At 43.9% G+C, this 17,740-nt stretch overlaps 1 protein-coding gene across 1 annotated transcript in view; it reads left to right on the top strand.

The window, feature by feature from the left end:
• EPCIP (exosomal polycystin 1 interacting protein) overlaps positions 1 to 17,740 on the top strand; it is a 128,051-nt gene that overhangs the window by 9,906 nt on the left and 100,405 nt on the right. Inside the window, exon 2 of the mRNA XM_085623124.1 lies at positions 14,324 to 14,369. The gene's annotated coding sequence lies outside the window, so the exon portion shown is untranslated. The remainder of the gene's footprint in view (positions 1 to 14,323; positions 14,370 to 17,740) is intronic.

The raw sequence follows: 17,740 nt of genomic DNA, 5'->3' as shown, positions 1-17,740 counted from the left end.
TTTTGCGACCTCTAAAAAGGGTTGCGGTGTGTACAAACCCGGTTTTGCGAGTCGTAACCTATTACTGATTCAAAAATAGGGTTTGCGAGTCGCTATTAGGAAGAGGCGTGCCAAGGGCGTCCCTCCCTAATAGCGAGTTGCACTGGTATGTACATTTCTTTTGCAACTGCAAATGCGGTTGCAAAACAATAGTAGTTACCACCTACTTCAAGTAGGTGTTAAACCAGTCGCAAACAGGAAGGGGTCCCCAGGAGACCCCTTCCCCTTTGTGAATGTATGTGAAAATATTTTTTAAGAGCAGGCAGTTGTCCCACGGACCACTGACTGCCCTTAAAAAGTGAAAAGAAAACTTTTCATTTTTTTCTTTTAAACGCATCCTGTTTTCCTTTAAGAATAACGGGCTGCATTTGAAAAACAAAAGTTGCTTTATTTGAAAAAGCAAACAGAGACATTGTAGTGTGCTGGTCCCCAGCAGGCCACCATCACTGCGAAATGTGAGCTTTCTAAGGGGTCGCAAAGTGCGACTACCTCATTAATATTAATGAGGTTGGTCTTTAGCAACCCCATAAGGAATTGCAAACAGTGTCTGAGACACTGCTGTACATTCCATTTTGCGAGTCGCAAATTGCGAGTCCCAAAACTTCGCAATTAGAAATTCGCAAAATGGAATGGTCGTACATCTGGTCTTTGTTTCCTTATTTTTCTGGCCAGTCATCACGCGTACGCTGCATATGTTTGTCCCTGATTTTTGCTCCCTATAGCCAACCATAAGCATTTAAGTGAGACTAAATCAGTTATGTTTCCAGTCTTTTTTCTCTGAGAGTGTCCATGCATTCTCACGGTGGGTTTCTGCCCATGGTTCGCAGCATGTAATCAGAGGAATTTGTTGCCGGGTGAACCTCCTGCAGTGCCCCACACAGCCCATTATAAAGGAGTACAAATATTCAAGGAACACTTTTAATTAGTTTCTTCGCTCTGAAAGGAGGGGAGTAGGACGCAGCCAGTGAGGAGTTGAATTGTTTGGGTTTGGGGCTCCATTGTACGCTATTTTCTCTTAGGAGCACTGTGCTCTCACAGTACCAAGAGCTCTCCTCTTTAACTCGGTCACTCCTCCCAACCTGCTCTGGAATCGCTGATGGCTTCAGTGGGAAGACTGATGCTAGTCATTGAACTCAGTCAAACATTCACACCCATGCCTGGTTTGAAACGTACAGAAACTTAAAGAAATGTATGCAGTGTATGTTCATACTTTGAATATAAATTCCCACTTTTGAGCTAAATTTCGCCTTACGCTGGTAACTAAATTAGGCCCCCTTCACTAGGAAATTAGAAGAATTTCCAATGAATGATAAGCGCATTCATGCATCTTTTTGATAAGTAGAATGTCCAGAAGATAGCATAGTATGCCCAGCTAATAGCAAAAGACCTTAAAGTATGTTAAAAGGATTATATCAAAAAGTTAAGTCGATATCAGAAAGCTCCTAATTGCCTTCCCTCTTCTGGGTGACTAACTGGTGAGCTCAACCAATCCCTAGGGAGGGGGTGGAGAGGTTAAACTCCACCGTGAGAGAGTGCACTCCCTTCTTCCTGGCCTATGATGTCACCTACACCGCCTGGCATAGAGGACCAATCATGCTCTAGTAGCTGCCCTCTTTTAATAACCATTGTACTTGTGTCACACAATATGTTTTACTAAGGGCCAATCAAACTCTTGAAGTAGCGTTACCTGAAGGCAAGGACTAAAGTAGTGGAGCAGCTATATCACAAACCTACCCTGTGGGCTGTGAAATCACAACTCTTGCTAATGGTCACCACACCTTCATGCCCAAACTCCCCGTTGTGGCCTATGCTGGAGGGGAGCACCAATTCATTATGTGGGACATACCCCATATTCCCCCTGGTCTGGTTAGGTTCATGGGTTCAATCTCCTGTAGCTTTGCAGAATTCAAAGGATATGGAGACACAAAGCCCCATCTCCCAGAATTGATCTTAGGAGCCGTTAGAGCTTACGAGAGAGGCTTATGGAAGCCAGAGTACGTAGGGAGAAAAGCCTGAGCGCACCATGCCACATGGGTGCACCTAACACTACATCAAATGCTACTTCAACAATTGCATGTCACCAATTCTGCCCCTTTAGCTTCTGGTTCCTATACAATTGTCACTGCACTAGGGTGCAAGTCTTCTTTGTGTTGCTCTCTCTGTTTGGCTGCAGATGCTTGGCTGAATTACCCAGAGCCGTCTTCTTAGGGTTTAGATTGGAATGATTCATGGTTGTGTGGCTCCATACATCCTTGTTCAGGTTTCTAAACCTGCAATATACACAGCCTTCTGTCATATGCAGAGGACAAGATGTAGAGGACTCTGCAATCTATAGTTTCAGCATGAGAATGGCCTCATTAATCAGCTTGCAGGTGAAGACTTCAAGCTAGTAGGGCAATGGGTGTGTTCAACAGGAGAGATCCAGCAGAGACCTGTGACCCCCATCTGTCCCCTTTCGTATTGCAAAGGTCCAATGAATTGAGGGGACCTGTGGCATAACAATATCCCCCGCAGCCCCTGCCGGAGGGGCGAGCTCCAGGGGGCCCCCTCCTGCACGGTTCACGGGTGGTGGGCCCCTGGCCTGAGAGCTCCTGACTGGGTCTGGAGTGTGGGGGGCCCACCTCCATGTACTTTTCAGGGGGGTCTTGTCAAGTTTCATTACACCACTGGAGGGGACCCTTTGTAGCAGAGATCAATAATGGCAAATGTATAGTGGTCGGCCGTTCTGGCCACCATACATTCAAAGAAAAGAGTTGCCCCTCAAATGGAACAGCACTCGCAGGTAGGTAATGCACAAGGACAGGAGCAACTGCCACAGACACGCTCCTCACATGTATGGTTGTTGGCCCGGCCACGGGACAGCACCACTGCGAGACCCGGGACCCAAGCAGATCCGCCATGGCTTATTGGGGCTATTGATATGCGGAGCAGGAGGTGCATGTCTATGCAGGAGCGACGCTGCGGGACACTTGACAGCCTTGACATTTTTTTATTAGTGTATAACAGAAACGACCCACATGGTGAAGATAGAACCACCAGTCCCAGTATGCAATGCTGTCGCTCACTTGAGCGTATTTGTGACATTTCCGCTCACATGAGGAAGGACGTCAGCCCGAAACGCGTTGGTCTTTGAAGAAAGTGCGAGGAGCATGTCTGTGGCAGTTGCTCCTGTCCTTGTGCGTTACCTACCTGCGAGTGCTGTTCCGTTTTAGGGGCAACTCTTTTCTTTGAATGTATGGTGGATGGCTCGGCCACAGGACAGCACCACTGTGAGACCCGAGCAGGTCCTCATGGCTTATTGGGGCTATTGATATGCGGAGCAGGAGGTGCATGTTTATGCGAGAGCGACGCTGTGGGACACTTGACAGCCTTGGAAAAAACGTTATTAGTGTGTGTTAAAAGAAGTGACCTACATGGGCAAAGATAGAACCACCAGTCCCAGTATGCAATGCTGTCGCTCACTGGAGCGCATTTGTGACATTTCCGCTCACCTGAGCGTATTTGTGAAATTTAAATAAAGGGAGGTAATTCACTGGTGTGTCCTAGTCTGCTGTTTGGCACAGAGGGATTGTCCATGAGGAAAGGCATCAGCCCGAAACGGTTCGGACTTTGAAGAATGTGCAAGGAACATGTCTGTGGCAGTTGCTCCAGTCCTTGTGCATTACCTACCTGCGAGTGCTGTTCCATTTGAGGGGCAACTCTTTTCTTTGAATATATTTTTATCTATCTATATATATATATATATATATATGTATATATATATATATAGAGAGAGAGAGAGAGAGAGAGAGAGAGAGAGAGAGAGAGATACATTTGTACATTTTTATATAATTTTACAATTATAAAATAAATTAAAATTAATAGTTTAATAATTGTTTTAAAGTAAATATATATATGTATTATTATGTATGTGTGTTTAACTTTTTCAATTAAGTTTATTTCTCATATTTGTTAAAATGTATAATAAATCTACTTTACTTGTTAGTAATTAATTGTATTATTTAATATTTATTATTTTATTTTATATATATAAAAAGCGATATTTTGTACAACTATATTATTAACATCGATATTCTTTTTCGATATTTTTGTACTTACCTGTTTAAGTATAACAAGTCGATATTTTTGCATTCTATATTTTTTCATCTATATTTTTTACATCTATATTTTTTAAATCAATATTTTGTCAGTGAACCGAAGTGAGCTAAAGAACGATGATGGATTCCACCCAGAGCTGTGACTGGGGGTGAGTGTCTGAAAAGTTTCAGCGCTCCGTCCTTTATCTCCTTGTGTTTGCTTTGTTTGCCGTAAGTTGGCAGGGTATGCCCAGACGTTGGTCCCTTGGTCACTTTGCCACTGGATTCAAGCAAGCCTGGCTGATGAGGGGTGTTACCCTGAAACCGGTCCCAGGATGCTTGTTTCCGGTTCAGGAAAGACCTGGCTTGGCAGTTCGGGCTGGACTGTACCCATGAGGCACAGGGTCAAGACTGATTTGCATATAGCTGGGTCTGAACTGAGGTGGCGAAGTGAGCTAAAGAACGATGATGGATTCAACCTAGATCTGTGACTGGGGGTGAATGTCTGAAAAGTTTCAGCGCTCCGAACATCATCTCCTTGTGTTTGCTTTGTTTGCTGTAATTTGGTAGGGTATGCCCAGACATGGGTCCCTTGCTCACTTTGATTTTGATTTGATTTGATTTTATAATTTTATATCGCGCTGAATCACCCCTGGGGGTATCTCTGCGCTAGCAACAGCGAACTAGTCAGGAAGCTAGAAAAGATGAGTCTTCATTAGTTTCCTAAAGTGAGAGAGAGGCATTTCCATACGAAGGAAGAGGGGAAGACTGTTCCAGAAAATAGGAGCCAGATATGAGAAAGCCTTGCCACCTGAACGAGCTTTCTTAACTCTAGGAACAGAGAGCAGTTTCTGCGAACCCGATCTGAGGGAGGATATAGGGTGATACATTACCAATTTCTTAACAAGATAGTGAGGGCTAAGTTCATTTATAGCCTTAAAAATCATGCAACCAATTTTGAAATGCCCTCTTTTCCTAATTGATAGCCAATGTAATTCCCGCAAAAGGGGCTGTGAAGGAGTCCTGGCTGGTGAGTCAGTAACTAGGCGAGCAGCCGTGTTCTGAACAACCTGCAATTTGTCCAAAGAGGCGGCATGAGCAGAGAAAAGAAGAGCATTGCAATAATCTATCTTGCTCCTGAGTAATGCTTGAATTAAAGTCTTCCTGGTGGAAATAGGAAGCAATGGAAAAACTCTTCTAAGTAAACTTAGGATGTGATAGCAAGACCCTACAATGGTGTTAACGTGGGTTTGCATCGTGAGTTTTTTATCAAGCTTAATGCCTAAGTTTTTGACTACCTCTTTAGGAGCAGGGGGTTTACCCAGCTCCTCAGGCCACCATCTAGGTGTCCAACAGATGTCTGCACCTCCGAATAATAGGATCTCAGACTTCTCAGAGTTTAACTGGAGATAGTTGGTTTTCATCCAGGCGGCAATAGCCATCATGCCCTGAGAGAAGATGGTATGTGTGTCGGATCTCGTTTTATCGAAGGTGAGGAGGAGCTGGGTATCGTCTGCATAGGAAATGGGATTAAACCCCAGGTCTCTCATCAGTTTGGCCAGAGGCGTCACATAGATGTTAAATAAGGTGGGACTCAAACATGAGCCCTGCGGGACGCCTCTGGTAACCTGTGTGGGAGTCGATGTAAAGGGCCCCATTGCCACTGCCTGAGTACGGTTAGACAGAAAATTAGTCAGCCAACTAAGTGCAGATCCCTCCACACCAATCTCCTGGAGTCTTTGTAGGAGGATTTGATGGGAAATGGTGTCAAAAGCTGCTGATAGGTCAAGCAGCACCAGAAGTGCCGCTTGACCTTGGTCCAGAGACATTCTGATATTATCCACAACCTCCACCAGAGCCGTTTCAGTGCTATGTTTAGCACGAAAGCCTGACTGAGAGACGTCCAGAGCCTTGCAAGACTCGAGAAAAGCAGATAGATGTTTATTGACGTATTTCTCCGCTATCTTGCTCTGTAGAGGGAGCAACGAAATAGGACGATAGTTTGATACTTCCTCCGGGGAGATGTTAGAGTTCTTACGAATAGGAATGATCTGAGCATGTTTCCATTTTAGAGAAAGAGTCGCAGATTTTAAAGAAGCGTTGACTATCGAGCAAACTGGGGGTGCCAGCAGAGCCGCAAAACGGGAAGAGATTTTAGCAGGTAAAATATCCAGTGGGGATCCAGATCTAGTGCATTCCAAAAGAATTTGCACTTCGGTGACAGAGATAGGGGGGAAAGTAGTCAAACGAGGTCCCTCAGTAGTAAGTTGTGGCATAATTTCTGCAGCGCTAGAAGCAAAAGTATTGGATGAGGTAATATTATGATAAATCTTCTCTATCTTTTGTTCATAAAAGGAGGAGATGTTGTCACATAGCGACTGGGAGAAGCTATCCTTAGTCTGGCAAGATTTGGGGTTTATAAAATCATGTACAATTTGGAAAAGTAGCCTTACATTATTACCCGCCTGCTCCAAAGTTGCTGCAATATGGGATTTACGGGCTAATTTGACATTTTTCTGGTAAATTGTCATAGCTGCTTTATACAAGATTTTAGCATGTTCGTCGTGTGAGCGGCGCCATGACCGCTCCAGTTTTTTACAGGCGCTTTTCTCAGCACGCAAATCCGACGTATACCAGCCAGAAGCAGAGCTTTTAGGTGAAAATCTGAGGCATTTGAAAGGAATTACTTTATTCAATAAATTACTAACTCTCAGATTAAAAAGATCGAGCTGTTGATCCACATCCTCTAACGTGCTGTCCCACTCTGAGAATAGTAGGGAAAAATGGTTGGCAGTTAATTTATGCCAGGATCGGTAATAGCGTGTATTAGAGGTATTTGACACCGGGACAGGGTCCATAGGCCCCAACACTTGAAAATGTATCATAGAGTGATCGGACCAAGTAAGCGGTATCGTTTCACCACATTTAATATCCAAAGTGTTGGAGAGAATGAGGTCCAGGGTATGCCCAGCAATATGTGTGGGGGCAATATTAATAGTCTCTAGACCCCCTGCAGCTAGATCCTGTAGGCATAGGGTAGCCTCTTGGTTAGAGGCATCTTCACTATGGATGTTGAAGTCCCCAAGTAGGATAAATTTACGTGTAGTAATAAGATAGGGGGAGATAAATTCAAGTAGCTGATTAGTGAAATTTAATATAGAGCCAGGCGGTCTGTACACTAATGCGCCTTTCCAGATACAGCGTGTAGAGAGGTCTAGTCTGAACACAATGCATTCGAATGCTTCCGTACCCAGCTGATCAAGAATGGTAACAGCCAGTGCTTCTTTATGAATTATGGCTATGCCTCCACCTATTTTACCTATTCTGTCACGCCTAAGAATGCGATAGCCTTCTGGTAAGGCTAGAGCAATGGCCGGGGTGGAGGATGGTTTGAGCCAGGTCTCAGTTATAAAACTAATATCGGGCTTCTGGTCGGTGAGAATATCCCATATGTATGCGGAATGTCTAGGCAGGGACCTAACATTGACTAAGATGCAGTGCCATGCTTGGGGCTGCCCACCTGGAGGCGGATGGCTAATAGACTCTGACCTCATGGAGTTAGGTAGGCAGACACAGTCAGACTTTGCCACTGGATTCAAGCTAGCCTGGCTGATGAGGGGTGTTACCCCGAAATCGGTCCCAGGATGCTTGTTTCCGGTTCAGGGAAGACCTGGCGTGGCAGTTCAGGCTGGACTGTTTCCATGAGGCACAGGGTCAAGACTGATTTGCATATAGCTGGGTCTCAACTGAGGTGGCGAAGTGACCTAAAGAACGATGATGGATTCAACCCAGATCTGTGACTGGGGGTGAGTGTCTGAAAAGTTTCAGCTCTCCGTCTATCATCTCCTTGTGTTTGCTTTGTTTGTCGTAAGTTGGCAGGTTATGTCTAAATGTGGGTCCCTTGCTCACTTTGCCACTGGATTCAAGTTAGCCTGGCTGATGAGGGGTGTTACCCCAAAACCGGTCCCAGGATGCTTGTTTCCGGTTCAGGGAAGACCTGGCTTGGCAGTTCGGGCTGGTCTGTTCCCATGAGGCACAGGGTTATGACTGATTTGCATATAGCTGGGTCTGAACTCAGGTGGCGAAGTGACCTAAAGAACGATGATGGATTCACCCCAGATCTGTGACTGGGGGTGAGTGTCTGAAAAGTTTCAGCGCACCGTCCATCATCTCCTTGTGTTTGCTTTGTTCACCGTAAATTGGCAGGGAATGCCCAGACATGGGTCCCTTGCTCACTTTGCCACTGGATTTAAGTTAGCCTGGCTGATGAGGGGTGTTACCCCGAAACCAGTCCCATGATGCTTGTTTCCGGTTTAGGGAAGACCTGGCTTGGCAGTTCGGGCTGGACTGTTCCCATGAGGCACAGGGTCAAGACTGATTTGCATATAGCTGGGTCTCAACTGAGGTGAGGAAGTGAGCTAAAGAACGATGATGGTTTCAATCCAGATCTGTGACTGGAGATAAGTGTCTGAAAAGTTTCAGCGCTCCGTCCATCATCTCCTTGTATTTGCCTTGGGTTTGTGTATGTACATCTGGATGTGAGAGATCTGGAGTGTTGACATTACATTATGTTGGTTTCTTGTGTGCAAGGTTGGGGTGGTTCAGGATTTGCCTCTTGCATGGGGACATGCCCTATCCTCGTCCCTAAAACTAGGGGTACTAGGTGGGTGGGGGAGATAGCTATACCACATCCTTTGTTGTTGCTCAGAAATCCCCTGCTACAGGGAAAGCCACTTGTCTCTTGTTAAATGTATTTGCCATCTTTCCATGCAATGGGATCTTCCAGGCAGGGGAAACCCCACCCGCGGCAGTCATTACAGGTCTCAGGTCGGCCTCCAGGACAGGAATGGTGTGTATTTTTGTATAACAAAAGCAAGAAAGGACACCTGTAAAATTGGAGGAGGCTGTAAACATTTAAAGGTACTTTACTCTATGGTTGGTAGAAAGGATGTTGTTGTGGTCACTAGAGTAGTATAATTACTGGCTCCCTCAGCCAGCACTTTGTCCAACATTTCCATTTGGCATTGAAGAAGTCTGTGCACCACTACTAAGAGAGAAAAGGCCAGGGCAGGAAACACTGAGGGGCTGGCCTTCTCTGTCTTGACTAGGACCAAGTCACAGAAAGCCAGCTTGACCTGCCGGAACAAGAAGCTTTTGTGCCAGCCAGGAGTAAGTGACTTGATCCAATTAAAGATAGCAGAAGGCCCAAGTGGATGTAAAGGACCTCTTTGGGGACATATAGACAGACTGAGACCACCCAGGAGCCAAGAGGGTGCTCCACCACATCTGCCCAAGAGAAGCAGGATGACATTGTGGGTCAATAAGCTCCTCCATCACCTTCAGACATCAAGACCTGTGAGCCTGCTCCTTGCCTTACCATTGGGATCACTGCACTTAACTCCTTTGATGTGCTGTGGGGTCCAGAGTCATCGGTACATCAACCCTTAGTATGGGGTGCCAACCCATGAGTTAGAGGAGGTTGACCAACCCATCATTGAGAGGAGGCTGCCATGGGTTTGGAATGTTATCAAGATATTGGACCTTACACCCCCACCGTCACCTACAAGGACACCTACTGGCTACTGACCCACTAACCAGGCACTGTCCCAACTAAGAGTCCAATTGGACTACAGTCCAGTTAAATTTACAGTGCCCTAACAGGACACTGGTGACCCATCTCCCACCCCAAGGACTGCCTAGAATTTCTTTCAATGATTGAATCTCACATTTTTCTGTGGCACAATCTAGGCTAGGAAGGTCTGTTCACATTCTTCAAATCTCTCCAGTTCAAATCACTGCTATTGACCAAGAGGGCTAGACTTATCATAGCAAGAATTGATACATTGCATATTCCTGTCTGGGACTTCTGCTTCAACGCAAAACCCAATACTTGAACACATCCTAACTGTCTTGAGTATCTCTGAGGTTTACCTGCTAGTTCACATTAACTACAAGGCTCAATGTTAACCATATTTCAAGCTGCAATTGCTTGTGATGTTGGTTCTCAGGCCCAGGTGGTGCTGGAATGTCCCAATTTTCTTTGTTGATTATATTTCTAAATGATATGTTGACTTACCTGTAATTACAGTCCTGTTATTTTTCGTAACGTGATGTACTGATTGGATATTCAAATTATGAAGTGGAATGCATTAGTATTGTGGTGCTAGAATCCTAAGTAATAAAGACCATATCCACACATAAGGCCTCGTATTAGCATTGGTAACTGGTTGGCATTTCCTACATTTTTTCTAGCTACAGTGCTTGATGAGTTTCAGCGTAAGAAAATATAATTCTGAAAGGTTAATGGACATTTTTCAATATTCGTTATATTATGAGAAGTCAAGTTTAATTAACATGCATCCTATTTCAATTTGAGCTATTAATAGCTATACTGTATATAGTAAAACAGTAATTATTTTTAACAAGATGTTTCTTGGATTATCATCACTGTTGTCTTTTTACAGAGGAGTATTTTGTCTATTTTTTTTTTTAGTTTGAAAATATTTCCATGTTTACATATATTACCCATGGGTCCTTTGTATACAACTGAGTCTGCTCTGCAGCAAGAACCAAACTTGTTGTTGGCTACGGATTGGAGTGGAAACATTTGCCTGAGTAGCACAGCTGGGTTTCTCACTAGTGAGTTAAATAGTGACTGCACTAGCCAATACTGTTACTCAATGAATGGAATCTTTCCATAAAATAACTCCTGTGATTGTCTGACTTACCAATGACTCACAGACATTAAAACAAATGCTCAGTGCAGTGGCCCAGTGGCAGTTGGTGACATAGTAAAGGTCCCGAATCCTACCTCGGCAATGCCTTCTCCAGGAATGCCATCAAGCAGTGACAGTAAGCTGATGATTCATATGGGAACCGTCCTTTAGGACGAAGCCGGAATCACGCTGTGACTTCACAGCGCCGACAACAGAACAAATGCATCTTTAGCACGGACTCGTTCTGCATGCAAGTCGTTACAATGACTTGCTTTAGGGGCGGCGTAGTGGTGGAGTGGTGTTTGAAATAAAATCCAACACCTTCCATACTGTTGGGCAGACTGGAGTTGGTATAGTAAATTAAACTATTCCAACATCCAGCGCCTCCCTAAGGCAAGTCGTTGGTATGACTTGCGTGCAGAACAAATGTGTGCTAAAGACGCATTTGTTCAAATGAAGGAGTTCCAAAGGCATGCGTGAAAAACGCATTCGGGATTCCATCATACTTTCGATTAATATACAGTGTGCAGGCTGCTCTGAACTGAGGCATACACACTGTATATGTTTATATCATGTGCCCTGGTGGCATTTTGATGCCAGTCTGCCAGATGCCACATTGGCGGCTTGTCTGAATGGAACTCCTTTCCAAACTCGTCACAGGGCGGGGGAATGGTCAATAAGGTTTGCTGATCCCACCCTATGGCGAGCCCGAAATGTGCACCCTTGCTGATTATCATGAAGGCTCGAACAGCACAGGGTGGATGCATAAATCGCCCATTCTGCATTTAATGAGTGAGAGTGCCCTACGTCGCAGGGAGGAGGGGCCATCCAGCTTAGCAGGCAAAGGAGACCAGCGCTGAAAGCAGGTAAGTCTAGCTAAACCTGTGCCAGCTGGCCATGCAGAGTATCACATGTGCCTTTCAAAAGGGCCTGATTGCCTGACCCCTGTGCTGAGTGAGGATCTTAGCGATCAGGATTCATTTATTTTTTATTATACTGTCCTTAAAATAAAGGAGGCAGAGCGGCGCACATTAAGGAGCCGCAACTGCAATAGCCTGTACTGTTGAATACAGGAAATCAACTCAAAAAAGCATCAGTGGATTTTCGAAGGTAGCACTGTGTCATGATCCATGGCTCTGGTTTTCTTGTGCCTTCTGGGCAGGCACAGAGACACACTCCTCCAAACATCAATGGTGCTTGAGTGTGGAGAAGTGTAATTTAGATCCCATCTGAGATACTGTAGGAGTGCATCTTAATCATGAGTCGTCAGCACTCAAATCTATTCTGTGTGATTAATTTTCTAATGAGAATGAAGTATTGCATATTTAAAGTACTCCATTTGAAGAATGTGTGTATATAATAGAACATGACTATTAAAGGTCAATGTAACATTTATATATATAGGAGAAGTTATCGTGAAATGTGCCGCATTGTGAGGTCAACACAATAGAATGTGTATGTGTACACTAATGTTTAAACATCTATACATGCAACAATAATTATTTCTATGCAAGTGCATTTAGAATGATATCTTCGTAATTCTTTACAATTTATTCATGTCTTAAGAAGCTGCATTTATTATGTGTGTAGAAATGTGCATGTTTTCTGTAACCCTATGGCCTGCTAAAATTGACTAGAGTGGCCCTCGCAAAACCAGTTCAGTTCAAGCTCACGGTTAAAATCTAACCTGTAATTTATATTTAATCTTCAACATAGAATGCATTTGCTTGTATTTGTGTTTCCACTGCAGTTATAAACAACCTCTGTTTAGTTAGCATAGAAGGGTTTTGTTTACATTAGATAACAAGGCATGAGAAGACGAAGTTGGCAAGTAGAAGCGCAGTAATGAGCAAAGAGGCGAGTTCTCATGGAGGAGGAGAAGAATGATCAAGGAAGAATAAAGTTGCAACTTATCGATGTGGGAAAGGTGGTGCAAGTATCCAGTTGTGCTGGAGTCCGGGAAAATTACTAGCAAAGAGTCTCGTGGGATTATCTACCCTGAATGCAATTGATAATTTATGCTGAAACATAGTGAGGGGCAGTGAAGACATTTTAGGACTTCATGGGGAGCAGATCAATGCATCTGCTTGTGCGGCTTTATGCTACTTGATCCATGGTTGGAGTGTGTTCCACTGAGGATTCCGACAGCTGACACCTTTCTGATTTCACCTTTACTAAAAGCTTCTTAGTTTAGGGTTACACCTTTTAAGGTCGCGTAGGGAGAGATAGCTTACTCATGCTTACTTTGGAGAACCATTTGATGCAGTTTAATAATCAATTTTTTTCTTGATTATTTGCATCACCGTCACAGTGTTAGATGACTGCTTTGTAGTATATAGGGTAAATCTCTTCAGGAGATTTGGACTCACTTTTTTTGTTCTGTATTTCTATACGATAATGTTGAGATTGGTCTATATCGATTTATTTCTATCTTTATAATGAAACCCTACTAAACTCAGATTAAGTTGTCGAGTTGATTATTGTGTGACCACATTGGTTACACTGTATTGAGATTTTAACAAGGGATTGTTTTCTCCATTTACCTCTCAAACTGCTATCAAGACCATCGGTCTAGAGACAAATGTTAGAGTGGACCCAAGCTCCAGCAAGTATAATGCTGCAGAGGAGGTCAGCGGAACATCTAGAGTGTAGGCACGTCTTGGTATGAGGATTCACGGCTGTAGTGCTTGCACTATGCAAAACTTGCAAGTGAAATTGAAACAAACTACATTTCCCAAAGCACCAGGAAACTCTCTCATAACTTGAAATGGTAGAGGCCATCTTAGATCCATCGAGTATAAATTTCTCATGATTTAGAGTATTCCTTGGTAAGCAGTTGTTGCTGCAGCCAAAACCCTGTTGCTACGAGATTGAAATTCATTGTGCTTTTATTGCGAGTTTTCAAGGACCTTGTTCTGCAAAAAGCATTCTCGATAAGCATTAGAGACCAAGGGTTTAGAATTTGAATTGCACTTTAGTATTGGCATCATACTTTCAAAGATTATGAATGTTATTAACTGAGGTTGTCCTTTATAAGATTTCAAGTTCTAATGCACCTGTTCATGGGAGGGGCCAGTGATCCTCTAAACTGCACAGCCTTTGTTTCTGTCACTTGAATCACATATGGTATTAAGGTATTGTCTGTGATGGAAAAGGGATGTATCTTGCCAGGACTAAAAATACAATGCTAATGAGTATTTGTTAAGTTACAGCTGATGAACTACGTATACTGCGAATCATTCAGATCACATACTTGATTTATAACTCAGTGAAGGTAGTTATAGTAGATATAAGTACATGAATTACAATTCAGGGTATTCCATACATTTACATAGGTTTTTTATATCTTTCAGCTCTATGAAGTCATAGAGTTATCAGTAGCCACTAGAGCGAGTTATACCAAAATCCCCACAAGGTATGTCAGGTGTCACCTTAGAAATAGTGAACCATAATTTAATGAATGAATGCTAAAATAATTCTTTCTTATTTTAGACATCAACAATTCTACAGTGCAGGTTGAGTCCGGCAGTAGCAACAGGTGAGGTGAAGACATCTAGTTTCTCTTTTTCTCTCTCTCTCTTGTCGCAGTCCCCTTTTCCCCTATCTAGTGCTGCCCAAATTTGACATTGTTTGCATGATTTTCAGTTGGTTCAGGGAAGTAGAATATTTGCTTTGCTCCTGTTGGAGTTGAATTTTCAGGCTAGTTCAACAGTGGCATGCTGATCTACAGGAGTTACATGAATTACTGGTTTATTGACTAACAAAAATAGATGGAAGTGCTGCTGGAAGCCTGCTCTTAATGAGCTCCAGCCCGTGCTACAGATCCATGATTAGGGTGAAATATACAACTACCCTGTCAATTGAGTAGGTGTATAGAGTCATTCATATCATCACCCATATCAACATTTGAAGCATTTTTCATATGGAGAAGATTGAGAACTAAATATGATGGCTGAAAGGTCACAAATGTTTTACCATTTATAACCTTTTGAGTTTGTCTTTTAAGTTAAGGCAATCCATAGATACAAGACATTAATCATTATTTGATCATACTTAATAACCATCTTTTATGTACGAGTGGGCACATGTGTTTGTTGGATGATTTTTTAAGCAAAGATGAGGGAGTATAATGTAGTTCTGTTCTTTTGTCTTGAATATGAGTTTATCTTTTTCCTCTTTAATGTCTAAAAGGTATTTTTTGAAACGGTAAATATTTCTAATTCTGTGTCTAACATGCAAAAACGTATTTGACTTTGCTTACCGTTTTCTTGAATTACGTGGTTTTACATATTGTTTACTTTAAAATAAAATAACAGATTTACATAGTTTTTCAACACATCAAGAAAAGGCGTTATTGACCAATGTGGGAGGTTTAACTTTATCTATTGTTTCTAATATCTTTTGTGAGCTCAAAATAGATAACTTCTTGGGGAATACCCAAGTTACATCTGCATTTTTGACAAATCGGCCACGTACTGCGCCAAACATAAATTGGCGTTTGAATTAAACAGGGCCTGATTTAGAGGGACTTGCCTTTTGTTTTATTGACTGCACCCTAGATGTTGTGTGTGTGTGTGTATGTGTGTGTGTGTATGTGGGTGTGTGTGTGTGTGTGTGTGTGTGTGTGTGTGTGTGTGTGTGTGTGTGTGTGTGTGTGTGCGCACGCACATTTGAAGCAGCAGTTTTAGCATGTTAGCCAACCACTGGGCCCAGATTATACCTATCTTTTTGTGTATTCTTTGTCTAGATAGTCTTAGAGTAAGTCTTCTTTGTCTAACAGTGTCCGTGCCTATGTTCTCCTTTTTAATAATCAGAACCTAAAGTGGTAAATATAATTTTCCATGCATTTAGAAAAAAGACAGACTTCACATATAACACTAGGTACAACACTAAAACTGGACAGAGCAATTTTGTAGGAAAGTGCCCTTTTCAACATGGATGGACATGCCCACTATTGGCCTGGTGTTTGATGTGATTTCAACTGGAAGTGCACTGGGTTCCTGCTAACCAGGTCCCCAGTGCCAGATCTCTTGCCCAATACTGTGCCATTGCTTCTCCCATTGGCGATACCTTTAGTACCCTCTGTAAGTGTCTGGTAAATTATACCTTTGGTACCTAGGGCCTGAGGTACTAAAGACGGTCCCTAAGGGCTGCAACACGAATTATGCCACCCTAAGGGACCCCTCAACAAACCCATCCAAGACTGCCACTGCAGGCTGCGTGTTTTGGTGCAGACCCAAAAGTGAAAACATGACATGACACACATCCCTGTGTGCCATGTCCCCTAACCCTGCATGTGAAATTTGTAAGTCACCCCTACAGCAGGCCTTACTGCCTTAAGGCAGACTTATATTACATGTGAGGACAGAGCTGCTTAAGCAGATATACCCATGTGCTGGTCAGTTCCACTGCAAAAGTACAAGTGATCAAGGAAGCCATTTTGAAACACGTGCTGGACACTGGTGAAAAAGAGTTCCCCAGCTACACAATGGCTTCACTGAAAAGAGGGATATTTTGAATCAAACATCTTGTTTTAATAAACCCACACTGGTGCCAGTGTCAGAGTTAGGGATACATGCACCCAGAGGGCACCTTAGAAGTGCCCCCTGAAAACCTGCCAGCCCCTGGTGCTGACTGACTGGTTTTCTGCCACCACAGACAAGTGTCTGACCCCCAAGGGAGAGGGCCTTTGCTCTCTGGAGGCCAGAAACCAGGCCTCCTGCAGGATAACCTGCAGATTAACATTCCAAGGCAGGGTAGCTTCAAAGCACCTACTGCCTTTGGTGTGTAAATCTGTTTTTTCTCACAGGAGAAGAAGCCTACCTCCTTTATCCAGAGCTATTTGGCACCTGGACAGGCAGGTAAATTATCTAGTCAGATAGGTGTGTTCACCTTCTGGCTAATGGCACCCCTAAAGTGGGCTACTTGAGGTGATGGCGAGTTTTCAAACTTAGCCATATTGGTGATGGCAAAATCAGGAATTCTGGGACAGGGTTATGACCATCTCCCCCAAAAAGTGGTGATATATGGGGCGTAGTGACCCCAAGGGTAGGTAGCCACTTAGCTACTACCCTACACTCCTGTAACACTCCTAAATTCAGTATTTAGGGGAATTCTGGCACCAAGAAATCAGATCCTGAAGACCAAAAGAATAAGAACCTAAAAGCCACAAAAAAGCAAGAACTGTAGAAGAAGCAACTAACTTGGCGCCAACCCTGCCGGCCTGTCTGCTGTTCCCGACGGTTGCACCAAAGTCGACTCATCCTGCAAGCTGCTGTGCCTCCAAAAGCCTGGGAGGACAACCAACACTTCTGCCAAGACTCATGAACTCCAATGGAGCAGCAGAGCTGCTTCCCTGCATCCTGCAGGCACCCATAGAGACCTGAGAGGACTCCGGACCGCCAAAACCCGGCACTGGAAAGCACCACTGCACACGTGCCGCCTAGCCAGAGCTGAAGTGGGCAAACAGTGCCAGAATGGTTCCCTCGGCCCACCAGAGAAAAAGCCCATCCTGGACCTGCCCACTGTGGACATCCCAACGCTGCCTGCAGCCTCTGTTGGCAAGCCCCCTTTACCACAAGTGCTCTCGGTGACAAAAATCCGATGCCTGAAGACAACTGTGCACCCGTCGCCCCTGGCCTGTGGAGAAGAGGACCAAAGGTGTCCCCACGTCCCCAAGGATCGTGAGACCTGAGCCCCCCGACTAGCTTCCCAGTCCAAGCCCGTAGTCTCCTCTCAACCAGACGGATCCCCATAGGATAACATTGGCACGCGATGCCGAAAAGCACCTCTGCACAAGCACGCCCCAGTGCTGCCTGAGGTGACCTGTTGGTGCTACCTTGGACCTTGCCCCGTACTCACGTTTTTAATTTTTTATTTTTTTTATTTATAGATTTTCATCAAGTACAG

Source organism: Triturus cristatus, chromosome 8 (assembly GCF_964204655.1).
Source record: "Triturus cristatus chromosome 8, aTriCri1.1, whole genome shotgun sequence".
Classification (NCBI taxonomy): Eukaryota; Metazoa; Chordata; class Amphibia; order Caudata; family Salamandridae; genus Triturus; species Triturus cristatus.
This window is presented reverse-complemented; position numbering and strand designations above follow the sequence as displayed.